The 27,404-nt window shown below is 46.7% G+C and overlaps 1 long non-coding RNA gene across 3 annotated transcripts in view; it reads right to left on the bottom strand.

Moving 5' to 3' along the window:
* Nucleotides 1-376: 376 nt before the first annotated feature.
* Nucleotides 377-27,404, bottom strand: part of LOC144121923 (uncharacterized) — a 116,971-nt gene continuing 89,943 nt past the window's right edge. For all 3 annotated transcript variants that reach the window (XR_013312738.1, XR_013312737.1, XR_013312739.1), the window contains one exon: nucleotides 377-7,398. This is a non-coding gene — a long non-coding RNA (uncharacterized LOC144121923). The remainder of the gene's footprint in view (nucleotides 7,399-27,404) is intronic.

The raw sequence follows: 27,404 nt of genomic DNA on the forward strand, positions 1-27,404 counted from the left end.
TTCCGCACCGCATCCGAGATGATTTTCCATGCGAGGTTGTTTGAATCAGCGAAAAAACTGGAACAAGTGAAAATACTTCTAAACTGTCTATTGACAAGGAAAATACGCATCTAACAAATGCTGCTGCATTTTTGGCTACCCTCTGTAATTACGTGCACTAACATGAGATAGAGTAATTTCTTGCAGTAAACTCCGCGCTCTTCATAAGTGACTTGTAATTTTCATGTAGTTTAGGTCCCCTTTTCGCTAAAGCGCAGCTGTCGCGCTTTCTAGGCAATATTGCGACCTTGTATTGCGCGGTGGCACACAGCTGACCTGGAAGACAACGATGTAATGCTTGCGCTATTGCTTATCGACTGCCATTGCCCCTGTATCGAGGACAACAACCGCTTCCTCCTGCCTGGCTCAAGGACTTCAATAATGTCTCCCTCACAAATATACGTGACATTAGGTACAGAAATGAGTCACGTTTGAGGCACTGTCATTTCAGTCATGTGGATTCGGAACAGAGAAAGGTTTATATATTAGTCGCTGTTGATTAAATTCCTGCGATAAAAATTCGGACCTAAAGGTTTTTCGGGAAAGCTAACTGCGCCACACGGATCCATTCTTCACAGCTTAGCCTTTTTTGGTAAGGCATGACACGGCGTGTCCCTTCCCGCGCCTCACTACTGTTACAACCTTTAGCGGAATAATATTGTGGCACCCCCACCCTTTGCTTGTCTGGCAGCTGCTTGGATCAAATTCGAGCTCAGACTCTAGACAATCGGCGGCACTCTCAGCACATCCCCTATGTGGCGCATAGCGTCCACGTAACTGCAGCAGGTGCACGGTGTGCCACCGTAGCGGCCGGGCACGGAGGCAGGCAGGCGCATGATGTCGCAGCTTCCAAGGAGCAGTAGTTCGGGGCGCCGCTGCCAGGTGCACCAGCTCAAGAAAAAATATGAGGGGAAAAAGGGGGTTTCCGCTGGCTTCGTGCAAAAAATGATATGGTTTCAGTCATCTTAAAAACTCCAGCTTTCATTCCAGCAGAAGATTAGACCACCTATAATTTAATGCAGTATCCCTTTAATCTTTAGAAGTGCTCGTGCCACTTAGACACATAAGTTGAGTCGAGAAAATACCTTTTATCGAAGGGTATTTCCTTAAAAAGTATGTCGAGCAATAACGTGAGGCGATATCGTATGCAGCGCGAAGAAAGGCTGGCCAAGTTTAGTCGCCATTATTTGAAATGCTCTTCGAAAAATTTAAAACTTTTGATAAAGCGAGAAGCTCAATTTCGTAACGCTTCTAGGCTGCTGATATGAACATGTGTGGTGGGTCCCACATGATGCACGCGTATTCGTGAATAGGCGCCAGAGTCCTTTAAAGGACTTTGTCACAGTGTTTCTTCGACATTTTGTGCACCTTGATTCTCTTTTCTCTTCTTAAATTTAAGAATGCATCATCCCTTCAGAGTTAAGCACTCCAAGTGCCGATTCCATGCTGTCTGACGGGAAAGAAACTGCAAATTATACCCTCATTAAGGATTAAATGACTATAGACACCCGATTTCAGTTACCTTCCTTCAAATGATGTTAGTAGTTAAAATACTGTTGCCGCGTTTTATTCGCTAACAACTGCTAAATAACTTATAATTGAATTCTCCGCTCAGACTGTTTTGGTTTCATCACCAAACGATGCCTACAACATGTCGCTCAACTAAGGTCACAGCAAAAAACTGCAATATAATCACTGATGCATAGATTTAGTTCAGCACTCAAGCCAACCCATTTCGAGAGTTAGAATGGCAAACAACATATCAGCAGTTACCATATTTACTGCTTTAATTTGTGCACCTGTAATTTATACTAGAGTTCATGGAAAAAATATTACTGATATTTTATGCTCCCTGCTTCGCCAGCGTGCACGCAAGGCAGGCTTGAGAAGGTTGGCGCGGCCATGTTGCTGTGTGCAGTTGCGACTGATATGAGTGGCGTGGAGGTTCCACCACGCTGCTCTAAAGATGATGTCACCATTTCACTCCCAAGCCAAAGCCAAAGCAAAGTCATACCTGCTCCTCATCCCTTTGTTCCCTAAATGAATTTGTCCTCGGAGTGCCAGCTGTTGGAGGAAAAGCCACCTTGCCATTTATGTAGTCTCCTTCTGCATCACAACGTGGACAACTCGAGCACCCTGTGTGCGACTTTGTCATCAGCACAAATTTTGCAGGAGCATTGCAAACAAAGCTGTGTACTTTCACAGAATAGCGAGAATTCTGGTCATTCAAATTGTTTGCCAATAAGTTAAGTAGCTCATCAACAAATGGGTGGCGCAGGCTGGTTTATTGCACGGCAATTGGTGAGGGCAGTTCTGCAGCCACATATTGTTTATCAAGACCAATTTCAACATCTTAGAAGAGTCCAATTGGATCGCCTTGAAGCCGTGAACCGAGAGGCTATGAGGACCATTACATGCCTTCCACGCATCACACCAGTCAGCTTTACAAGAGAATGCACAGCTCAATACCACTGATAAGATAGTGCAGAAGCGCCATAATGCGCGCAGCCTTAAGGCCAGTCTATTGCACTCCAAGTATGCACTGAGGACTTATGCAAGGTCACACTCCATTCTTCAGCCGCCAACGCCAGTTCTCCCATGGAAGTTTGTACAGCTCAGCGACAACAAGCCAACAGATAATCGCCGACGGAAGTCTGCTAATTTGGCATCGCTGTTTTGCCAGAAATTTGAAAAACAAGATGCTTGCCTGCCTGATGGATCCATTGTTGTCTACATAGACACAAGCATCCAAGCCTGTGAAGCAACAACAGCAATCTACTGCAAGTGCAGACCTACCCTGAATCAAACCTCTAGGCTTTCAACTTACGGAACCTCTACGTCCTTTTGTGCTGAGCTCGTTAAAGTTCAAGAAGCACTCTGCTCCGTGACCGCCACAACTGCTCTCTGTAGCCCGGGTTGTCATCGGCACTGACGCCCTTCAAGTTGTCCGGTTGCTACGACGTGTTAGCAGCTGTCCCACGATATGTCAGGACATTCACCGGCTCGCGGCACGCATCCCGCAGCCAGTACATATTGAGTGAGTACCACGGGATCTGCTGACCTCTCAAAGCCAGGCAGATTTAGCGACCCGCCTCGCGACTCCAGGCTCATGATTGCCTCGGCTCCTTCATTTGGACAACTTTAACCTCCTCTCATCAAGAAAGGAACTCCCCCGGCGCCGCACACATGCTGTCCCTTCGTGTGCGGTAACCCTCCCCCACGGTAACCCTCCCCCACATAGGGGGGTTGGCCGTTCGATGCACGGCGTAGCCGGTAAGCAAGCGTAGTGAATGAGATAGAGACGTGTTGGGAGGTAACAACAACAAAACGTCTATCACATCAATGCTAGGAATACTACAGCTTTGACAAGAGTAATGGAAATTTTACAAAACAATTACAGCAGTCTTATGGAAAAAAACACACATTGCAATAAATACACTAAATTAAGTTACACATTGGATTAAGAAAGAGTTTACAGAGATCACGGCGACAGTTGGAAAGAAAGTTCAGGTGAGCGAACATACAGTCGACCGGGGAGCAGGGCGGCAGTCCATTCAGCAAGGCACAGGCTGGGCAACTTCAGGAATGCGGCGCCGCGGCTCAGGGTCCCGGAAGCACGTGTGGCGGCTTTCTCTCCGCGGAGCCCACTCAAGCTTGTCCCCATCCGACCCCTTCTTAAAGGGCGCGCAGATGACAGGGGCGGTCAAGAATGCCAGTCCTCAGATGCCTTCGGTCAAGAGCTGACAGCCGGACAATCAGTCCAAACGTGACCCTGGCGGGCGCGTCTGAAACACTAATCCCTTCAAACCGGGGGAGGTGAGTCAGCCCTCACTCCCTTGTCGCCATTCCAAGCATCCCGTACGCTCCCGCACCTGCAGTGCGAAGGGGTTGCACCACTACCAGAAACTACCACCGAAACGGCATGCACGTACACGTGTTCTTTCGTAGACACAGAGGCTGCATCGACATACATATTTGTAAAGAACCGCGGGTACATCAATTTTATATAAACATAAGTGAAACCGATGCCGCCGCTTCTGAGGCAGTCTCTGTCGTGCACTGCAGTGATCGCAAGGAGTTGAGCAGAGGTGTTTTTAAATCGTCGCGTTACCAGAATGGCTTAATGGCATGCATCGAGTTTTCGGCAGCGGCACAAATGTGCTGACTGTTCGATCAAAAAACATGCACTCTATGCGTTTCTTCAGTGATTTAACTGCTGTGTTCGGCGGCGATCACGCAGTGTCAAGCTTTTTGTGTAGTTTTCGTTTCTTCAGTGGTTTAACCGCTGTGTTTGGCAGCGATCGCGCAGTGTCAAGCTTATTGTGTAGCTATCAAATTTTCGCTTTACACCGACCACTTTTGACAGAGGATCACATCGGTAGCGGTGTACAAGTCGATTCTACGATTGCAAAACTAGCAATTTTTAATCATGAAATCTAACTCTCGAGGCACTGACAATCATGCTTTCTGCAAGCATGTTCGTTTTTGAGTTTGTGATGCACGCTTGTACTGGTGGGTTGCTAAAAATGCTCATTGGCAAACAGTCTAGTTCTGAGTAGTGCGGCACCACTGCAAAGTTAGTGCATAAGCATCGTTTGCATAACTTTTACAAATGCACTGCGAGATAATCCTCAAAGAAAGGCTTTGATACCTCATGATCTCTCACGAGCTAATTCTTACTTTTATGCAGGTTCTTGTGTTGTGTTGAGTTTAATAGCGCATAAGCAACTAATACCCCTGTCACACGGACACGGCTAAAGTCCTTTCAACTCCCTTCAACCAAGGACGTCTTTATCTCGAGGAAGATGCATGCCGTGTCACACGGCAGTCCTTTAGCAAAGGAAGTTTAAGGAAGTTCCTAGCGAAAGGAGATGGAAGATCTCCCTTGCAGACTGAAGGGAGTACTCTTGTTCCCAGCGTGCTTGAATTTCGAGTCAAGAAATCACCCTCATTTTTATTAATTGCATTTTTACCTGCAATTATAACTGTTTTTATTGCATATAATATAGTAGTTGAGCACTGACTGAGGTATTTGAGTTGAGCAGCTACATTCGACTCTCGAACCGGACGTTCTTGGAATGGCTGCTGCGTTTGCCATGACTGCGCCATTTTTTGTTGTTTTGGTCAATGCGATCGCATGTTCCGTCCATGCGGAATGAGTGATTCACGTCTTTCCCAAGAGGAGCGCAGCCGGCCACCTATCCCACACAGGATGTGGACCGAAGCGGAAACGTGGGCATTAATTTGCTTTTGGGAAGACTGTTAAGAGCAGCTGCGAGGGGAAAAACGCAATGCGAAGGTGTACGATGCTATTGTGCAGGCTCTGCCCGCCAAAGGCATTGTCAAGACATGCAAGCAAGTCCATCGAAAATCGACAAGTTGACTCAAAAATATAGGTGAGTGTCTTCTTTCTACGCATGCATGCGCTACCTCTCAGCGATCGAAGTCGGCAGTAATGATTGCAAAGAGGGCAGATGTTCTGTCGTTTTCAACTGCAGATGTTGGTGAAGTGTCTGAGCAGTTTTCTCCCACTTGCACCTAGACTTTAGTTTCTTGCTGTACTAGCTGGCGTTAGTGCTAATGTTCAAGTATATACATTGATAGAAGTAACACCGCTGCGTTGAGCGAGCTGTATGCCTTGTATTGTTAATTCACATGCATTCTTTGTCCTATTTCTTAACTGTGCTTGCCATTTATTTTTAGGAAAGAGGCAAGGGATAACGCAACGGGCTCCAGAGCCACAACATGAATTTGTCTTGTCTTGTGCTCGTCTTTGTTCGCGCTGTTTATTCAAGATGCTTAACCAACTAGCCCGCCAAAACGTGTTAACGCAACTTATTTTAGAGAGCTCCACAGATATTTAGGCAGCCTTCCTGTGAACGATCGCTCTGTTGTGCAAGAGAGCACGAGTGCTGCCCGGAAGACACTGTTGAACAGGTGAGACGCACTTTCACTTCCTGTTTACCTAGCAAGCAACATCAATATGAACCTAAATGAAATAAATACCAAACTTTCTTCCTTCACAGCCTCGGCATAAAGCTCATTTCTAATCACAATTTATAAGTTCAACTCTTCAAAAATCTGCAAAAGCGCCGTGGTTCTTTCATTGCAAATTTGATCAGGCACCCAGAGTGATGCCTGACTGATTTAACAACTTGCATTGTTGTGTTGCAAGTCCATGCAAATGTTGCCTTTTAAAGCAAGCACATTACGTAGGTCAAACTTTTATTTCAGTCGCATGCTTTTGCTGTAGCTTGGTAACCATGAACTTACAAAATTTCGCATGCCACTAAGAACATCACCTTCATGTTTTCTGAAGGCATACAAGAATCTCTCTTTGATATCTTTATTTCAGATCATTTCAGGAATGCAGTCTGAAAACCAGCCATCGACGCTCATTTCAGAAATGCAGCCAGCCAGCCATCGACATCAGATGACGAGCTTGGAAGCATTTCAGGCGAGCCCGCTGTTGAGCGGGCTATGGAACATGGGAATATAGACCCTGAAGGCGTAATGGAGACTACAGCAATGCTTTTAACCTCTGAACTCAGTGGAAGTTGTAGTGAACGCCAGAGGCCACACCGGAAGAGAAAACGTGTGTCCCAACAGAAGTTTCAGGAAGCGCTCTTGGAACAACAATGAGAACTTATTGTAGCCCTTGATAAGGCTTCGAAAGATGAGCGGGCGCTTAGGGAAAGGCAAGTAAGAGCACAAGAGAAACTGGCGGACCTCCTGGCAGATTTCTTCAATAAAACTTAATCATGTGCTTTTACTGGCTCTGTTCAGTGCTGTCCAATTTGCTGAAAATATTTAATAACAGCATCTCTGACTTCTACTCCACTTGCAGCTTGCATGTACGTTGTTTGTGATGGTTGCTCATGCAGTGTGTCCTGCAGCTCTGCTTCATTCAGCCACTGCTGTGATATGCAGTCATTGAAATTTTCATAGATATTTTTCACCACACAGCACGCATGCACAACAATTGGCACATTCTTGACATCGCATTCCATGTGCTTCATTAAGAACCTGAAACGAGCTTTTAGCCTTCCAAAGGCATTCTCAACAATTCTTGATTTTGAAAGTTCGTAGTTTAACGTTCTTTCCGCTTGGATGTGTGGATTGGCAATGGGCTTTATGAGGTTGGGCGTCAAAGGAAATGCTTGGTCACACAGGATGAGTGGCAGCACATCAGTGCCACCAACAGTAAGGCTTGGGTGCCTAAATTTAGGTCGCTCAATAACTTTCGCCAGTGCTGAGCTTTGAAACACATGGGAATCATGGGATCTTCCTGGGGATCCAACGCTAGTGAGCCGAAACCTGTACTTGTGGTCCACCAAAGCCATCAGGATCACAATATACCTGAAAGCAAAATTGACATCGTAGTCAATGACCAATCAACCAAGCTCTGTGACTTAATAACGGCAGCGTACACTGATGCAAAATACAGCATAAAACGCTAGTCCATTTGACACTTTTTTGCAAGGGCGTGCACATTTGATTGGCACATGTCACGAAGAGCAGTTGAAAGCTTGCAGCTGTCACTTCAGCCTGTATATCTCTGTGTGCCTAATTTTAAAATATATGCAATGCTACTAACTCCATGCAAAACCAGTTTACAATGCTGAGAAATCGTTTCATACAAGCATGCACAAGCAAACTGATGTTGAGCAAACTGATGTATAAAGCGATATGCATCATTCTTCAGCACACTGACAGTTTTAATACGTAGCAGTCTGTACAGCATTTACCGAATAGCCATAAGAATTTTGTATGCAGAGATTTTTAAAAGGTTCTGTTGGTTCATAAGCTATTACTGAGCGTGGCTCAATATGATAAAAACTAAACAGGGTCGAACTACGATGCACATCTGCCATGTGACACAGTTCTGTAATCCATTGACTCGAAGGCCAGTGGCAGTTTGGGCTACTTCGGTCATTGATTAACAAGTGGTACAGCAGTACAAAAAAAAAGGATGGTGACAACACACACCGGCTAGGTCGTGCTTTGTTCGCAGAGATCAGTTGCACAAAGGTGATTTGTAGCGGTGCCCATTACTTGTTTACAGTGACCATCAAGAATTATAAAAGCTAATGTTCGAATTAAGCACCAATGTAGTTTGACTGCACGTGTACCATTTTATAAAGCAACACTTTCAGTACCAGTGGTAACATAGATTTCAATATATTCGAAAGGAACCAGCTTCCATTTTACAATTCAGTACCTGCAAGCAAACTTAGTGGTATTATTGAATATCTATGCACACCTGTCCTTTAGGCTAAACATAAATGGAATGCAAATTTATGTTAAAGAATACCAAATTTCTTTCTGCACACTTCCTACCTTGTCTAGGAATAGGTTGCGCATGCAACATACATTCAGCAAGCATTAATACTCGCCCTATGTGCGTACTTACCAGCCCTTATAGTTATAATAATCACTGGCATGCTCCTTCGGTGGGGAAATCGGCAAATGGCACCCATCCAGGGCACCTACTGTATGTGGGAAGCCACAAACAGCTTGCAACTCCCTCAAGGGTCGGCGATCTCACCAGGCGTCATCTTTACCCATTTTGCCTCCAGAACTTCCACGACAGTTTTCGCAAAATTCTCTCTATATCGTGTTAACCGTCGACCTCCCCAGATCGAACAAATGAGCAATTGTACAGTCCTCAGCTGACGAACACAGTTTATAGAGTGCCACGGCGACTCGCTTCTCTATACCAACAGCCTGCCGCATATTTGTGGTTTGTTGTGTCATTGTTGGACGGCAGACATCAAATATGTATTTGAAGGTTGTTTCCGACACTCGGAATGATTGCCGGTAGCACTGCCTAGTTAGTTAGTTATATTGATTTTAATGGCGCAAAAGCAACTATGGCTATGATGCGCCAAACACAAGGTTAGGTTCTTGTTAAATGTTACACTTTTTATACCTAGAGTTTGTTTAAAACATTGGCTTCATTAAGAAACTTAAAAATGCTTGAAAGATCAACCAGTGCTTGATCACCTAAAAGCAACTTGGGGTGTAATGGGATGTATTCATTGTAGAGTGTTGTAAAATATTTTTTTCTTAGTTGTTCCAGTTTTCTACATGAAATTAAAATGTGGTTTACAGTGAGTACATCGCCGCACATTTCGCAAAGAGGTTTGTCTTGTTTTGTCAGTAAAAAGTTGTGTGTAAGGTGTGTGTGCCCAATGCGTAGCCGACATAAAATAACTTCGGTAAAACGTTCTTGATGTCTACATGATTTCCATTCTCCTAAAACGGGTTTTATAGAATGCAGTTTGTTGTTTGCCTGTTCTTCCCATGCAGCCTGCCACTTAATTCTGAGTTTACTGTGCACTAATTTCAAAAAATCCCTGCGTGGTATGTTATCTTGTTTTATTTGATCAATTCGAGCTTGTGCTGCGCATGCATCTGCTCTCTCATTACCTACAATTCCAACATGGCTGGGCACCCAGCAGAATATAATGTTATGATTTTGTTTTTTTATTTTAATTATGTTATGTATGATGTTTCCTATAATGGGTTCAGCGGCGTTTCTACAGTGCAGCGCTTTGAGCATACTCAGTGAATCGGTGTAAATGACGCTATTTTTAATGTTTTCTTTTACTATTTGGTCTACGGCTACAAAGACTGCATAACTCTCAGCAGTAAAAACCGATGCATACTGTGGCAGTTGTATCATTTTTTCATTTTTGTCTTGAATTACTGCACATCCAACATGACTTTCTGTTTTTGACCCATCAGTGTAGAATTCAGTGAAGGTGTCATATTTTTCTTGCAGTTCAAAGAATTCTTGTAGTATGAGCTGATGTGGCATTTCCTTTTTATGTAAGTGTGTCAGTGTGAAGTCGCACACTGAAGGCAGGTTGTACCATGGTGGTAAATTTTCATATTTTTGTGCAATATTCGGCAGGGCATCCAGTACTCCTAACTCTTCACATTTATCTTCAAAGCGCATTATTAGTGGCCGGATGGATTGTGATTTATTGTTAAATAATCTTTTGGATGGGCACTTGGTAACAATGGGATAGCAGAGATGTTTAGGAAGAGAACGAGTTTTTAGGATGTACGTGCATGTTAGTGCGACTCTTCTATCCTCTAGTGTGGGCTCATTAGCTTCAACGTAAAGACTCTTTACCGGGGATGTTCTATAAGCTCCAGTTGATAGGCGCAAACCAAGATTATGAACAGGGTCCAGTCGTTTCAAGTAGGATGCTCTTGCTGAACCATATACCACACACCCGTAGTCTAGCTTGGAGCGCACCAAAGAGCGATATATTTGTAATAGGCATGCTCTATCGGACCCCCACCGTTTTCGCGAGAGTACCTTTAATACATTGAGGGCTTGGGATGCTTTCTTTTTCAGGTTGTTAATGTGTGACAGAAATGTAAGTTTCTTGTCAAAAGTGACGCCTAAAAATTTATGTTCCTGTTTGACTGGCAGTGTGGTTTGATTCAAGCACAGATTGGGATCGACCTGTAGGCCTCGTCGTAATGAGAATAAAACAGCTACTGTTTTTTGAGGGGAGAACTTGAATCCATTTTTCTCTGCCCAAGCAGCCAGTTTATTGAGTGTGATTTGTATTTGTCTCTCGCAGGACAGTATGTTGGAAGAAGTGTATGCTATCTGTATGTCGTCTACATAAACTGAATACATTACGGACTTAGGTATTACTTTGGCCATAGAATTCATTTTTACTATAAAGAGTGTCGTACTTAAAATGCATCCCTGGGGCACGCCGTTCTCTCGGGTGAATGTCGTTGATAGAGTTGCTCCCAGACGGACTCTGAATGTGCGGTTAGTCAGGAAATCGTTCAAGCAGTTCAGCATCCTGCCGCGGATCCCTAGGTCTGCTAGGTCATGGAGGATGCCGAACTTCCACGCGGTATCATATGCCTTCTCCAAATCGAAGAAGACACCGATACAGTGCTGTTTGTGGATGAACGCCTCTCGGATGGTGTTTTCTAGGCGGACAAGGTGATCAGTGGTCGAGCATGCTTTCTTAAATCCACATTGATGTAAATCTAAGAGTCGGCGAGATGCAAGTGTGAAGGTCAGTCTAGTGTTTATTATGCTTTCGAAAGATTTAGCGATGCAGCTGGTGAGGGCTATCGGTCTGTAATTGTTAGGACTTGTTGCTTGTTTTCCGGGTTTCAGAAAAGGTACTATTATTGCTTTCTTCCACTCCTCAGGTATATTTCCAGTTGTCCATATTTTGTTAAAGAATTTCAACAATGCCTGCACGGCAGCCTCAGAGAGATGGGCAAGCATTGCGTAATGCACATTATCTGGGCCTGGTGCTGTCTTTTTACCAGAAGAAAATGCCCTAATCAATTCCTGGAGTGTGATGGGTTGATTGTAGTCCTCGTGCATACCTGCTGCAAATGGAAGTTTTTGTTTTTCTGCTATTGCTTTGTGCTTCTGGAACGTGTGTGTAATTGGACGAACTGGAAACTTCAGAAAAATGCTCACCTAGTATGTTGGCCTGTTCTTCTAATGATGTTTGTGTCCCGGGTGTAGTCAACAGAGGAAGTGCGAAAGGGGTATGGTCACTACTGAATCTTCGAACTTTTTCCCACATTTCTTTTGAGGTTATTGAGCTGTTCATAGAGGACACATATTTCTGCCACGAGGATTTCTCGGCATTTCTCCGAACGAATCGCGCTCTGGCCTTGGCCCTCTTAAAGGCAATCAAGTTCTCCGCTGTGGGATACCGACGCAGAGAGCCCCAAGCTTTATTTTGTTGTTTTTTTGCCAATGTGCATTCTTGTGTCCACCATACTTTATGTTTTTTGTGTACGAGTCCTGTTGTTTGTGGTATGGCTAGTGTAGCGGCCGATATTATGCATGTAGTAAATTTTCCATTAATTTCGTCTATGCTGAGATCTTCACAAAATTCTTTTTCTAGTGTGGCACTTGCTGTAAAAAGTGACCAGTCGGCGAGGTGAAGTTTCCAGCGCCGTGGTCTTGTGGGGATGACTGCAGTAGACGATGAGAGGCTGATGATAATAGGTAGGTGATCACTTCCCAGGGGGTCATTTAAAACATCCCATTTAAAATCTGTAAAAAGCGATGGTGATGCGAAAGCTAAATCGAGAAAGCTCATTTTTGCCGAGCTTGGGCAACAATAAGTTGCTTTTCCTGTATTTAAAAGACAGATGGTATTTGAGAGGATAAAATCTTCGATTGTTTGCCCCCTAGAGTCGCAGCGCTCGCTTCCCCAAAAAGCGGAGTGAGCGTTAAAATCCCCAACTACCAGATATGGCTCTGGAAGTTCATCTATCAATTCTTCTAGATCATGGACTGTTAATGTAAAATGTGGAGGAATGTATACGGAACAGATTGTTAGTGTTTTATAGCTGACGATGCTGACTGCAACCGCCTCAAGTTTTGTATTGAGCTTGATTTCTCGAGCAGGGACGCCGCTTTGGACGACAATTGCGACGCCTCCTGAGAGTCGATTTGCCTGCTCGCGATCGCGTCTAAAAGTTTGATAATGTTTCAGGATATGTACATGTTGTGGACCAAGATTGGTCTCCTGAAGACATAAAACTATGGGTAACATTGACCCTAAAATATTTGTTATGTCACTATAATTCCGCATAAGTCCTCTACAATTCCATTGAATTAAAAAAGCCATGCTTGTGTTTTTAAAAGAAAATGAAAGGAGATTTACTTATGAGGTGGGCCCGTTATGAGGGGCCTGTCTTTTTTTCGCTCAAGAGAGCTGTTCCACCGCTGTAATGGAGGCGGAGTGGGTGTTGTATCCATCACCTCAACAGAGGTGCTGGAGGACCGCGCAGCCGCGGTTGTGTTAGTTTCAGGCCTCTCCCGACGGGGGGAGGTCCTGCGGGATGCCGACCCATGGACCGGCGGTCCCTGCTTTGGCAGTGACAGGGCAGCTTTCGCTGACCCTGCCTGGGGCGTGGATGGCCCTGCCATAGGCTCAGTGGGAGCGGCCTTGGCAGGTGCCGGAGTGCTGTGCGGTGCTACGCCCCTGCGCACCACATCAGCGAAGTTTTGTTTTGCTGTGAAGGAGAATGTGTTTGTAAGCGCAAAACGCCTTCTCGCTTCTTTAAAAGAGATGTTTTCTTTGGTCTTTATGGTGATAATTTGTTTTTCTTTCTTCCAGGACGGACACGCCCTGGAGTATGCAGCATGTTCTCCTTCACAGTTTGGACAGCACAGGGCTGCGTCACATACATCAGACTGGTGATCGTTAGAGGCACATTTTGCGCAAGTTTTACGACCGCGGCAGCTCTGTGAGCCGTGGCCGAACCTTTGGCAGTTGAAACACCTGCGAGGGTTTGGTATGTATGGTCGTACATTGATTTTCAAATATCCCACGTCGATTGTGTCAGGCAGGGTGCTGGTGTTGAACGTCAGGATCATGTGTTTTGTGTCTATTTCCTTGTTGTCCTTCCGGATTTTGATTCGGTGGACATCTATGACGTCTTGGTCGATGAGCCCTTCGAGCATTTCTTTTTTAGTTATGTGAAGGAAATCATTTTCCGATATTACGCCTCGGACAGTGTTTAGTGAGCGATGAGGAGTCACGGAGACCGGGATTTCCCCTATGGACGTTAGGTTGGAGAGCTTAGAATGTTGGACATTGTCACACAGTTCGAGCAGTAAGTCGCCGCTGGCCATTTTTGACAGCTTATAACCAATGCCTAGGGTTTCAGTCAAGCACTTTGACACAAGGAAGGGGGATATTATTCTTGCCTGTTTATCTTGTTGTTCACTGTGGATCACATGATATTTGGGGAAAGTTACTTTTCTTTTTTGAAATAAGTTGTCTGCCTCGTTCCGCCCTCTTTTGAGAGAGCGATCAGGTTTTGAAAGTTGGGGAGCCATAAAAAAACTTTGTTTTTCGGTCATGGTGCCAGCCACCCACCACGGAGTCCAACAAGGGGACGGGACAGGAACTTGATAGCAAGTCCTGCCCACGCCAGCTGTACAACTCAACTATAACCAAATATGATGCAACTCAGGGTAGTTGGTCACACAAGGTTAACCCTCGCCGCCAGGAAAAAAGGAAAAACCAAGAAGTGAGTAGGATATAGGAGAGTTGTGAGACAGAGATAGGAAAGTTAAAGATGAAGAGGAGGATAGGAAAAGGCGACTGCCGATTCCCCCCGGTCGGGTCAGGCCGGAGGTGCCGTCTGCAGGAAGCTGGGGCCAAAGTGGTGTGTTGCTTCCGCCAAGGGGCCTTAAGGGTCCAAACGCTCGGCATCGGCTCAACCACCAGGATCCCCTTTTCCCCGGACACGGCGATGCCACGCACGGCGAGGCGCGGGTGCTCGGGTCCGTGGTGATGCACAGTTCACCATCATCCCCTTGCGGAGATGTCCCTGCGGATGCTCGGGAACCCGCGGTGTCGCCACTCACCGTCGCGACGCCTGCAAGCTGCAGGCGCCCCCCTGCGGGGCGGTAGCACTGCCCTCCCAAGTTTGGCAATATCTTCTCAAACCATTGTCCATCGCGATGGTAGGCCCAAACTTGATTTGTGCACAGCAGGAAGATGAGGACAGTGCTGCTAGCATGTTGTTGTGGAGCAACAACTACTTTTTGATCAGGTGCACCCTCTCTGCAGCTGCGTCGATTTCGATGTCCACTGATGAAAGTGAGGGCTATCTCGCATTCTTCCTCACATGCTCGCTCTCGTCCAACAAGGGGACGGGACAGGAACTTGATAGCAAGTCCTGCCCACGCCAGCTGTACAACTCAACTATAACCAAATATGATGCAACTCAGGGTAGTTGGTCACACAAGGTTAACCCTCGCCGCCAGGAAAAAAGGAAAAACCAAGAAGTGAGTAGGATATAGGAGAGTTGTGAGACAGAGATAGGAAAGTTAAAGATGAAGAGGAGGATAGGAAAAGGCGACTGCCGATTCCCCCCGGTCGGGTCAGGCCGGAGGTGCCGTCTGCAGGAAGCTGGGGCCAAAGTGGTGTGTTGCTTCCGCCAAGGGGCCTTAAGGGTCCAAACGCTCGGCATCGGCTCAACCACCAGGATCCCCTTTTCCCCGGACACGGCGATGCCGCGCACGGCGAGGCGCGGGTGCTCGGGTCCGTGGTGATGCACAGTTCACCATCATCCCCTTGCGGAGATGTCCCTGCGGATGCTCGGGAACCCGCGGTGTCGCCACTCACCGTCGCGACGCCTGCAAGCTGCAGGCGCCCCCCTGCGGGGCGGTAGCACTGCCCTCCCAAGTTTGGCAATATCTTCTCAAACCATTGTCCATCGCGATGGTAGGCCCAAACTTGATTCGTGCACAGCAGGAAGATGAGGACAGTGCTGCTAGCATGTTGTTGTGGAGCAACAACTACTTTTTGATCAGGTGCACCCTCTCTGCAGCTGCGTCGATTTCGATGTCCACTGATGAAAGTGAGGGCTATCTCGCATTCTTCCTCACATGCTCGCTCTCGTCGCTCATAGTTGATCTGATGACAAACGCGCATAGTCACGCAAGCACGCAAAACAAAAATTATCCCAGACCACACTACCACCACACCACAATACACAATGGTTCCGCAATAACAGCCAGCACGACAGTAAAAACAGCAGAATGCCTAGCCGACTACAGTTATGGAACCAAGGAACAACAGCACCGAGTGTGTCGGCGATGCGCATGCGACGCTGGCGCACGAAGGAAGGGAAACCGGCACAACCAGCCACAACCGCGCGAACTACGCAAGTAGGCGCATGGTGGCTAGCAGAGCGGACAAAATCGCTGTGTATGAGGTACCATCGGGGACAAAAGTCTCCGGACCGCCCCGCATGGTCGCCGGAGCAGCAGCGAGCGCATCGCCGCGCGCTCTCGCGGTGACGCGTTTGGTGACGAGACCGACGCTGCGTGCATGCGCATCCTATCTTACCTGCGAGCATGACGGTTTACTAATCGCGGAGCCGCCGCTGATCGGTTGTCTGGGGCGCGCCGGCAGGCGGCGCTGCTCCAGTGGCACGCTGCTGACTCATCGGCGAAACGGTCTGCATCGGCGCTGACAGGGGCTTCTCGCTGGATTGCCCTGGCGCTGGCGATTACGATAACGCTCGTCCTCGCCAAATGTCAGCGCAGCTCGTCTGAAGGCCGTGTAAAATAAAGCAACAATTACAACACCGCAAACAATGAAATATCCAGAGTGCCTGTCGTATGATGCGGCCTCTTCACATTTGAACAGTCAGACAAGACGCTGTAAAATTGAGAGGAGTACTAACCAGTGTAATGATGCAGGCCGAATAAAAATATACGAAACAAGCTGCGCGGGCGTAACTTATGTCTATGCGGGCTGTGAAACAGTCACATCGTGTATGAGTGAATGCAAGCGCGACCATTTGATACCGCATCGGCTAAGGTGCTGTGCATTTTGTGATCGTCCCTTATCAGGCGGGCCAGAAATACCAACTACGTCTTTTTGTCCGTGGATTTATTATGTTGAACCGTGAGAAACTGTTATTCAAAGTAACTGTTTCAAAGACGGTTCGCATGCCGAAGTGATGCAACAATTATTTGCGGATATGTAAAAGCTTGGGTGATTTAATGGCATATGCCGTTTTGGACACAGCGCAGACAAGACACGGACGAAAGAGACACTACTGGGGTATCCCTATTCTTGTCGTTGGGGGCTTCAACGGCGCAAACACTTTGTGTGGTTACCCACCGGATTACTCCAGGCGTGCACACATCCAAGGAAGCTTTACAGATAATTGCTTTAAACTTTTATTCGCAGTGTGACCTCGATGAGTACTTTGCAGTCATTTAGCTTTATTGTTATAGAGACAGTTTGGGTGTTCAGGAAACTAGACGTCAAATGCATTCCAATCTCGTAGAAAGCCTAGAACTCTCCTGTAGCCATGGTTATGGATGCCAAGTTACACTGCATGCGTTTGCGTTTTGTTTGAAACTCGAGATCTCGCCACTTTTCGCTCTCCACTCAGCCTTCCGTGAGCAGGGATATGACGTATTGCGGCCCCACTCGGATGTTCCAGCCACCCACTCAAACTCTACACCGTGCATATGTCAGATAGATGCACTCATTGCTGTTTTTTATTCTTGAAACGCTTACGACGCTGATCGAGAATGATACAACGAAAACGCTTTTTTATTGTCATTACTTTCACCTCGGTAATCTTTTTTAGAAATACGATTCATCCGCCATCTGATTTACGCTTCGTCACGCTTGCCGACTGACGAACGTTTTGCTACTGCCGCTGCCTGCAAATGCTGGAAGCCCTTCGTCAGCTTTTACGGCTATCTTAGATGTTCTGACCACTGTGACTGGCTTGTTGTAGGCATTGAAACAACCCGTTCTCCAGCTCGGACTTCAGTCAGCACCATGGCGCCGAAAGTGTCGCTTGTGCGCATTGTGCGTTTTTTTATAGAAGGTGTCCCCCAGAGAGAAATTTGCCGGCGCACTAATAGGTCAAGAGACGCTGTGAATAGGATAATCCAAGCCTATAAAAATGAAGGGAGGCTAGGTGACGCCCAACGCAGCGGCAGACCAAGGACAACGACACAAGAAGTGGACCGACTAATTGTGGCTGCGGTAGTTGCCGACCCATTCCTCAGTGCAAAAGAACTAAAGGACGCTCTTGCTCTCAATGTTTCATGCAAGACGATACGGAGGAGACTGCACGAAGCAGGTCTCTAGAGCTGCGTAGCAGCCCAAAAGCCGCACCTAACAGAAAAACAACGCAAAGAAAGGTTGGCCTTTGCCCAAGCCGTTGAGCAGTGGTCCGTGGAAGACTGGGGCGAAATTGTCTTCTCAGACGAGTCGACTTTCAGCACGCGCTGGGACCTCCAACGGCGTGTGTGGCGACCACTCAACTGCAGGTGAGCACGCCTAAGTCTGCTGGATAAAACATGTCTTTATTTAAACACAAAGCATTTTCTGAACAGAAGGGCATGTCTAAACAAATGCTTAGTTCGAAGGTTCAATCTCCTACCCTGTTCGTGAATAAAATTTTAGATACGGACATTCTCCTTTCCGTGAATTTTCAGCAAATTTCTAGTATTGACAGCCTAAACACTATGCGTGTAATTTGTCTATTTCATACCGTTTTTTGTTGAAGTATACGTAATTATTTTTCTACTGAGTAAGTCCCTTTGCGCTGATTTTTTGCCGTCTTCATTATGCCATGCCCAAATAATATGCATCTTTAATTTGGGATTTGAGTAAAGATGCGTCTTCGTCCATAAAGTACTCGAGCTCGCCTCCATACGATGCCGAAGCAAACTTATTTTTGATTAATATCTTAGTGCGGGCTAGTTGGTGAATAATCATGGAAAGTGGCAGCTCGAAGCAACAAGGATGAAATGGAGACACAAGAACTTGTCCTTTGTTCACGCCTGTACTGATCGTCCTGCGCTTGTGCTATGTTGTGGTGTCTTTTCGTCCTTGTTGCTTCGCGCTCCCGCTTTGCATTATTATTTTTATTTTCTGTTTTAATATCACTTATAATTTTACTCTAAAACACAAGCATTTGGTAGTACGACAATGCGGGTGCATCTTGCATATTACTTGGGATATGGCAGGCGTCAGGGTAGGTTCGGCCACCTAGGCTTCTATGACTCCCGCTGATATTGCATATACCAAGATACAGAAGTGATAACTTTCTTAGAACACCGGTGGTGCATTTTGTAAAATTTATTTGTAAAGTTAATTTTGTTATTCAGCCAAACTTGTCCTTTGGTTTTGTATGTGAGCATGCTCGTTAGATACTGGCAAAAATACGTTCCCTTCACTACGCCTCAATAATAGTCTTTGCATGTGTCGTGTCTACGGCTTTCCTCCTTGTCTTGTCGAACCTTTTTTTTTTTAAGTGATGCTTATGTTGTGCTTAAAGAGAGGAAATAGCATACCTTCCTTACTGAGATGAAACCACTTTTCTTATTTCTCTACACCTAGGTACCTACCGGAATACACTCAAAAAATTTTTTGCAGTGGGCGGTGCACTGTAAACGTGTGGGGGGCGATCAGCAAGGAAGGGCTCGGCCCGCTTGTTCGCATCGAAGGGCCGTTTACATCAGAAGATTACTGCAACATTATAAGACATCACCTGTTGCCATTCGTTCTTGACGGCCCTTTCCCGGATGGTGACTTTCAGTTCCAACAGGACAGAAGTCCAGTTCACACAGCCCGTAAAGTGACAGCCCTCCTCGACCGCTACGTAGTACGCCGGCTAAACTGGCCCCCCAAAGGAGCTGACCTAAACCCAATAGAAAATGTATGGGGCCTACTCAAAAAACAACTCAGCACCCACCGTGATGTTCCCACTACGGCCAACTCCTTATGGGATGCAGTGAAGGAGGAATGGGAGGTGTTACGTGAACGGCCGGATGTGATTACATCGCTCTACACCTCAATGCCGCGGCGGAGTGCGCAAGTGATCGCCTTGCAGGGACATTTCACAAGCCACTAGTTTTGTTTGTGCCTTGCGTAAATTCTCATTTGTGAATAAAAGACTTCCAAATTCATATTATTTCTGATTCCTTCGAATTACTGCATGCAGCAAATGTATTCCAACCACATATTTTTCCGCTCATTTTAAGATACGGCACTACCATTAAGGATGACTACCAAACGCACAGCTCCTGAAACAATTAGGCAACACGTCTGTGGGCTACAGATGTCTCATGCACGAATCGACTGTTTGATTGTCCATTCATACGTGCGTTACGGCCGCGCAGCTTGTTGCCTATTGCGTAATAGCTCGTTCTGCTGAAAACCCGGCGTCGTCGTTCGTCGCCGTTGTCAGTCGCGAAAAATACCAGAAGTTTCAAAGGAAGTTCAAAAAAAATTGGAAGTGGCTTAGCTCGGTTATGCCAGGATATACGTAGTAAAAGCTAAGGCATAGGGGGTGCCATGGCTGGCCACGTGGTTCGTCACACGGTTGGTCAGTGTTACGGTGCGACCACGGTAGGACTGCGAGCACAGCGAAACTGCGAGTTCGTGGCCGAATGTAGCTTTCGCTAGAAAAAAAAAAAATTGCCGGCATCGGCACCTCTGCGCGCCAGGCAGGCACACAACGCAAAAGTCACAAACGCTTTTTTTTTCTTTATTGCATAGAAGTACTACACCCTCCCTGACAGCCAACTCCGACTTAACCAGGTCGCACCAAGCAATCCGTCAGGCACAATGGGCCAACGCGTTAGAGGGGCGCCTGTGAACCTATTGTGGTGTTCATGACTTCGTAACGTGTATTGGAGATGTGTATTGATGTTATGGTAATTAGTAACTAACGTAAATAAAGTAAAAAAGATGCGCCTAACGAAAAGGCGGTGTTTCGGGGCTCCATTGCACTGATACAAAATCGTGCGTATGTCAGTAAGTGCGACTGTAGTATCTCGTAAAGTGTAACTTAGATATCGATTGGTAATTGGTACTTTGAAATAAAAAAAAGAGAAAGATAAAAAGAGAAGGCGCTATTGCATCGACACTTAAGGTGAGGCTTAAGCGCCCTTATAATTTCTTTTTCCCCACCCCACAACATTACCCGGCTTTATTTTCCTAGCTGTATATGGGTGATGCTCATTGCCCGCTCAAGTTTGAAGTGTATTGTCGGACCATTCAAATGCAGAGAGGCAGCAGCGCACAACTGTCGCTCTAAATGTGCTGCTTGCGGATTTGTAATCGTCTTTTTATTGCTTTATTTGGCCGGAAAAGTGGAAAATTCAAGCGACAAGCGTTATCATAGGCGTGTGCAAGCGTATGGGCAAGCGAGCGACACGCGCCTGCAAGCACCGATGAGTCAGCAGCGTGCCACTGCAGCAGCGCCGCCTGCCGGCGCGCCCCAGACAACCGATCAGCGGCGGCTCCGCGCTAGTAAACCGTCATGCTCGCAGGTAAGATAGGACGCGCATGCACGCAGCGTCGGTCTCGTCACCAGGTGCGTCACCGCGAGAGAGCGCGGCGATGCGCTCGCTGCTGCTCCGGCGACCGTGCGGGGCGGTCCGGAGACTTTTGTCCCCGATGGTACATGCTAGGTTGAGTCCGACGCAAGTAGGCGCATGGTGGCTAGCAGAGCGGACAAAATCGCTGTGTATGAGGTACATGCTAGGTTGAGTACCATGCTAGTCTTTTTTTCTCTTTAAGATAGACGACCTTTTTAAGATGCAATGCATATATAACCGTATTTGGTAAGAAAAGACAAGTAACCAAAACTTTTTAGCAACATATAACGTGTTTCTTTCATGACTGCGTACGAGGTGAGCAGCACCTGATGGGCCCCCAGCGGCAGCTTTCAAAAGCTCGCTTATAGGCCATGTGAGACGGAGCTAAATCCTATGAGGTAAAACTCCCTTGCGGTCCTTTAAGAGAAGGCATTTTAAAGAAGATCCGAGTTGCCCCTGTGACACGGGTATAAGGCTATCATGCGCCAAGCTCAAGGTATAAGAAATTGTTTTCTGTAGACTTACAAAGGTATAAAAAATATGGCGGTGTAGAAAGCCTAAAAGGTTATATCCTTCTGCCCATAGTTTTATGTTTCAGGATATTCATATGTTGTGGACCTAGATTGGTTTCGTGAAGACATAAGGCTACGGACAATATTGACCCTAAAATATCGGTTATGTCAATTTAATTCCTCGAACAGGCCTCTACAGTTCCACTGAACTAAAAAAGCGATGTTTATGTTTTGGGGTAGGACCGATATGGGGTTTACTTACGTTCTGGACCCGTTATGAGAGGTCTGTCTTTTTTCGCTCGAGAGAGCTATTCCGCTGCTGTAAAGCAGGCGGAGTGGGAGTTGTATCTATCACCTCACCAGAGGTGCTGGAGGACCACGGAGAAGCCGCGGTTGTTAGTTTCAAGCCTCCCTCAATGGGGATGGGGGGAAGTCCTGAACGATGCCGACCCATTGACCGGCACTCCCTGCTTTGAGGGTGGCAGAGCAGCCTTCGCTGTCCCTGCCTGTGGCATGGAAGGCCCTGCATCGGCTCGGTGGAAGCGGCCTCGGCAAGTGCCGTAGTGCTCTGTGGTGCTACGCCCCTGCGCACCACATCAGCGAAGTTGGGTTTTGCTGTGAAAGAGAATGTGTTGGTAAGCGCAAAACGCCTCCTTGCTTCTTTAAATGAAATGTTTTCCTTTGCCTTTATGGTGATTATTTCTTTTTTCCAGGATGGACACACCCTGGGGTACGCAGCGTGGTCTCCTTTGCAGTTTGCGCAGCATAGTGCTGCATCACATTCCTCAGAATGGGGGTCCTTCGAAATGCATTTCGGTCAAGTTTCTCGACCGCGGCAACTTTGTGAGCCGTGGCTAAACTTCTGACAATTGAAACATCGGCGGGGATTGGGTATGTAACGCCTGACATTGACCTTCAGGTATCCAACGTCGATAGTTTCGGGCAAAGTGCTGGTCTTAAATGTAAGGACCATGTGTTTAGTACGTATTCTTGTCCATGTGGATTTTGATTCTGTGAATGTCAATTACATTTTGGCCTGATAGACCTTGAAGCATTTCGACTTCTGTGATATGGATAAGTCAGATTCAAAGATTACGCCTCAGACTGTGTTTAGAGATCGGTGGGGGTTACGGAGACAGAGGTGTCCGCTATAGATGCAATGTTTGAGAGTTTGGAACACTGGATGCTGTCGTGCAGTTCAAGAAGTCGCCGCTGGGCATTTTTGAGACCATGTAGCCAGGGCCCAAGGTATCGATTAAGAATTTTGACACAAGGAATGGGGATATTATTCTTGCTTGTTTTCCATCACTTTTACTGCGAATTACATGGAACCTTGAAAATGTTTGCCTCTTTTTTAAAAAAAATCAGCTGCTTCATTCCGCCCTTTTTTTTAGAAAGCGATGAGGTTTGGAAAAGGGGGAGCCATAAAAATTTAGTTTTTCGTTCATGGTGCCAGCCACCTGCCATGGAGTGACCCAACTAGGGGACAGGACAGGAACTTTCTAGCAAGCCCTGCCAACACCAGCTGTACACCCTAACTATAACCAAATATGACAAACAGAGGGCAGTTGGCCACACAAGGTTAACCCTCACCGCCTATGAAAAGTGAAAAAAAAACGATAAGGCAGGAGGGGACAGGAAAGTTGTAAGAAAGATGATAGGAAAGTGAAAGACAAAGGGGAGGACAGGAAAAGAGAACTGCCGATTTCCCCCGGTTGAGTAAGGCCGGAAGTGCCATCTACAGGAAGCTGGGGCCAAAGTGGCGCATTGCTTCCGCCGAGGCACCTTAAAGGTCCAAACGCTTGGCATTTGCTCAACCACCAGGATCCCCTTTTCCCCGGACACGGCGATGCCACGCACGGCTAGGCGCGGGTTCTTGGGTCCGTGGTGATGCACTGTTCACCATCATCCCCTTGCTGGGATGTCCCTGCAGATGCTCGGGAACCTGTGGTGTCGCCACTCACCAACGCCTGCAAGCTGCAGACGCTCCCCTGCGGGGATATGCAGGTTCTGCACTCCCAGTCACTGAATGTGCAACCACTGCACCCCTGACTCCTTATCAAAGAAGATGGACAAGTGCAAGCTGCACATTGCACATGTAAGGCAGGCTTAGGGGAAGCCGATTCCCATATTGGTACTGTCCTATTCTACATACAGGCTGCTGTGCAAAGATGGGATGGACAAGCTTGCACTGATAAAGACAACGCATGGCTGCCTCCAGCTGTACGGTTCATTGAATCAACACCTGCATGACATGCGAGCTTTTCATCCTCCAAAATGAAGAAGAGGATAATGGACGGTGAAACACGAAATCGTGGGAAAGTGCGCAGGGTGAATGTTCAACCAACCACAGATAAAGAATGGTCACAATTTTTATTGCCGTGCCACCAAAGTGGCAGCTGACCAGCATTGTTATCCCTGGAGCAAAAGTATGCTGATGACTTCATCCGTGTTGCAACAAAATTTCCAAGTGCCATAATCACTAACATGTTGCAGAATGACCAGCCCACTACATGGAGTGCTGTGATGGAGCAAAGCTCCCAGCTGGCCCAAAACATCACAGTTGAGACACATGTATGGCATGTCTGTCCGTAGTACTTACATTTTCTGTCTAGCATTGCATGCTTGGCTAAAGAATAACACAAAAAAGCAAATGAACAGCGTGCCTAGGATCTAGTGATTTCTGTTTTGTATCTCAGCTAGCAGGGCTTATGAGGAAAGCACAAGGGAGCAGGCGAAATGCACAAAGTGGTTTGCATTCAGGGCAGGCCGCATCACTGTGTACAATGCAAAGGCAGCGTGCCAAACGTCATTAAGTAATCCTGCAATGTCACTTCTGAGAAGAATTTGTTATCCTGAAACTACGCAGTTTTGGTCACCACAGACTGCTTGGGGAAAAGAGCACAAAGAAAAGGCAAGAGACGCTTAAAAGGCAGAGTCATAGGACATACACATGGATCCACTGAGCGGCCATTTTTGGCTGCCTCTCCTGATGACATTATAAACTGCACTTGCTGCAAAGAAGGTGTTTTGGAAATAAAATGCCCATTTATTGGCAGAGAGGAATGTGCACGGGCACTTGCCACACTGAAGAACTCCTGCATAACTATTGTGGAGGAGGCTGCGACGCTCAAGGAGCACCACCCGTATTACTACCAGGTCGAAATGCAGATGTATGTGTGCAAAGCAAACAATTGCGACTTCGTGTTGTGGACACTGAAGGATTTTATTGCAATTCGTGTGTACAAAGACGCACAGTTTTGTGAAAAGATGGTGAAGCGCTGTGAAGAGTATTTCAAGTTGATTCTTTTGCCTGAACTTGGCTTCCATTACTGGACTGACAGGAGCTGTGACATTGTGCAAGAAACTGTCGAAGAGTCTGAGACTTCAGAAGAGCAAGCATATTGCTTCTGCCAAGAACCTGAATATGCAAAATGGCGATGTGTGAGAATGCCATGTGCAGATGTGTGTGGTTTCACTTCAAATAAGTGAGCCTCAAAAAAGCACCAAGACGAAGTTGGTACTGCTGTGAGTGCAAACAAAAGTGCAAAAAGGCATAGCATGTCTCACTTTTCCCCCACAGGAGCTGCATTGTAAGCAATAAACAATTGCAACATCTGAAGCAACTGCATCATCTATCCCTGGAGTCATCCAAATGAAACAGTGGAGTTACTCAAACTGCACAGTGCATCGCAATCAAAGACTCCTTTATCAAGCACAGTGTGTCTATTTCCTTCTGATGCAAGCATCTTCACAGGAAGTGTGTACTTTAGCATTCGGTACTTATTGCGGAGGAGTCCAAAGACTCTTTCAGAATGAATTCTAACATTAGCAAGCTTTCTCCTCTTCTCTACTTGGCAGGCTGGGAGCTGGGGCTTGCCTTTGGTGAAAACAGGAGTTACAAGCTTCACACAGTGAAGCTGAAAACTGTCGCTAATAGTAAAACCTCTCTGTGCCAAAACATAATCTCCAGGCTGGAGATTATTCAGCACGCCACACTTCTCTGTAATGATCTCATCACTCGAGCGTCCACACCACACACGAGAACTATATGTGACGACACCTTGTGGGGCAGAACTTCCGTGTGACACCTTCGACGTTCCGGTATATAGTCGAAGCTAGCTGGCCACTGCTGCAGTGCGTCGACATGAATGTGCGCTTGGCCATCTGTCGCGAAGCGCGTTGCAGTGGCGATGTACAAGCTGTGCTCCTCGGCAGAGGATAGGTCTGTGGCCAATCTTTTTGGCCTGGGGCGATCTACTGTGAACACCATCTATCGGGAGTTTTGCGATGCCGTAGTGAGCCTACTCGAAGACAAGTGGATCAACATGCCCTCTCCAGACGCAATGGGCGACCACATTTGACAGTTCAGTGCCGTTTGCGATTTCCCACAAGCGATGGGGGCACTCGATGGTTGCCATTTCTCCGTGTCACCACCGAAGGAAAGCGCATCAGACTACCACAACTACAAAGGCTACCTACAAAAGAGTTCTCATACTTGGCTTATGTAGAGCTTACATGTTGCAGCCATAAAGCCAGCATTGCAGCAATATGAATTTGTAATGCAAAAGTTTTCAGTTCACAAGTCATTGTGCATTGCATGTCCATGATTTGTGAAGAATTCTTGTAATGCTGTTTTTTTTCACAGGCACAGTGTTGTGCTGCTCACCTTGGTAGATCGCCGGTACCGCTTTCGGTACGTGAACATTGGCTCATTAGGGCGCTGCCACAATGCCTACAGCTATCAACGGTTCCAGCTGGCATAGTTCATTGCAGTGCCAACATTTCAGGCTCCAGCTGTAGTCATCACTGGAACAGCTGTGCCTCCACTAATACTCTGCGATCAAGTGTTTCCCCTCACATCCCACTTAATCAAACTCTTCAGCCACAGCGCCCACTTGGATGCCGACATCAAAAGGTTAAATTACCACTTATCGAAGGCTAGAACGGTAGTCGAGAACGCGTTTGGCAGAATGAAGGCAAGATTTACGTTCTGCATGAGGAGGATGGAGTGCAGCTTAGATACAGCTCCACTGGTGACTCGCGCCTGCTGAACAACATCTGTGAAGCGTTTGGCGACCACGTCATGCAAGACTGGACCTCTGATGTAAAAGTTTCCGAGGCCCTATATGAGCAGCCACAAAGACACAGATGCTCAAACCGCAACTGGTGCTGCAGTACGAGTTGCAATCATAGAATACTACAAGCAGCGAGCACAGAACTGAGGTAAGCAGTGCTATCCATTTAGAAAAGTTGTGTTTTCTGGCTGGCTAGTTGGTGCAATGCATTCACTTTAAGAAACTGTGTGAAAAGATAACAGAACACACAGGGGAGAAACGCAAAATTTGAAAGGTTATACCTCTTTATAGGCTTCGCAGCCAACACTTTACAAAACAATATATATATACAGTGAAAGCTCGTTAATTCGACCCCCGTTAATTCAGACAATCGGATAATTCGACCTGCACACATGGTCCCTACAATTATATATGAGTCTATGGGGCAAAACTCTCGTTAATTCGGACAAATTTTACCGCCCATTGGTTAATTCGACCTAGTTCCACAGCCCGCCAAGAGCGGCGCTACTGTAAAGTTGGAAAAAAGAATGTAGCGTAGGCCATCCGTACGGTCATCGTCATCAGCAGTGAGAGAGAGGGCGAGGGAAGCAAGGTTAGCAGTGGCCGAAGCGCCCGGTGTCTTTCTTTGTGCTTCGTTGCCTCTTGCAGTCGTGCTCAGTCGTCGTGTTAACCCTATCTTCAGCAAGTCTCGTTTTGGCGTGTGTCGTCGTTGCCCCGTGTTTCTTGCTGCTACGATCGCGGTTATTGAACCCTAACACGCCTTTTCTCGATATTGCGTGCTTTGCCAGCGTGTTTACTGTGCCTCCGGAGAGCCTATTCGCCTGCCCACGGTCATGGTGAAAGACTTTATACTTTTTAAAAATATTTTTGTGC

The sequence above is a fragment of the Amblyomma americanum genome, chromosome 2, assembly GCF_052857255.1.
Source record: "Amblyomma americanum isolate KBUSLIRL-KWMA chromosome 2, ASM5285725v1, whole genome shotgun sequence".
Lineage (NCBI taxonomy): Eukaryota > Metazoa > Arthropoda > Arachnida > Ixodida > Ixodidae > Amblyomma > Amblyomma americanum.